Source organism: Microtus oregoni, unplaced genomic scaffold (assembly GCF_018167655.1).
Source record: "Microtus oregoni isolate MIOR12 unplaced genomic scaffold, Mior012 000008F_ref0000371, whole genome shotgun sequence".
Classification (NCBI taxonomy): Eukaryota; Metazoa; Chordata; class Mammalia; order Rodentia; family Cricetidae; genus Microtus; species Microtus oregoni.
In genome coordinates this window covers 49084890-49085819 of record NW_024543067.1, presented here as the reverse complement: position 1 = coordinate 49085819, position 930 = coordinate 49084890, and positions in this window count along the sequence as shown.

The following is a 930-nucleotide window of genomic DNA, read 5'->3' as shown; positions in this document are numbered from 1 at the left end:
GGCTCTCACCTCAGTCATTGTTAGGAATTGCTTTGGGGTTGGACAGTGTTGTTTCCTTTCTTCCTCCCTCCCTCTCTTCCCGTTGTCAGACCAAGATACATCCCCAGTTCTGTGTTGAATTTGCTATCTCGGAGACCTGTGAAGCCAGCCACCATTTCTTATGAACACTGGATAATTCCCACCAAAGTACAGTCCCTAGTACCATCCCTCCTCCATAGTGTGGAGGAGTCTTGCCTCAACAAGTCAGTCTCAGAGGAAGCCATAGTTACCATCGGTGTTAAGGGCCTCGGAAGTCTGCTGCCACTTCAAGTGTCTCTGCTTTCTTGTCATTTCCAGATACACCTTGAGAACTAAAGAACCAGCTGCAGATCCACATTTGCCTAAACAAAGCCTACAGCGGCCTGCCATGGCTCAGATCCAATGGCTCAAGCTGATAATGTCGAGCAGGAGATCCAGAAGAGACACTGGCCATCTCTTGACCTTAGTAATTACCCCAAGTGGCTGCTGAAAATTTCCTTGCCTCTCTATGCCATATCACAGGGAGTGACCAGAGCCAACCAACATCAAAGTCCAATACAGAGCTGGGGCTGAGAGCATCAGAGCCTGGACGACAGCGATGAGAGATTAGAGACAGGTCCGCGAACTCCCTGCAGGCTTTGGAAACTGGGGAGCATGTCACAAGACCTGGCCATTGCAGATTTCCTCTTGTTGCTGTGGGCAGTCGGTCAGTGCTATCATTACTTTGAACGTCAGCACACAGAGATACGCCAGGCCATTGAAAAGAGTGCCTTTCCCAGGACAGATGTATTTGCCAGGAAAATGGAAACAAAGGAGGGGACTGGGATATGAAGTAAAACAGGAAATGGCATTGACCCAAAGTCAGAGGCCAGGTCCACTTTATCCCCTGTCCTGGGTTCTGAGCTCTCAATT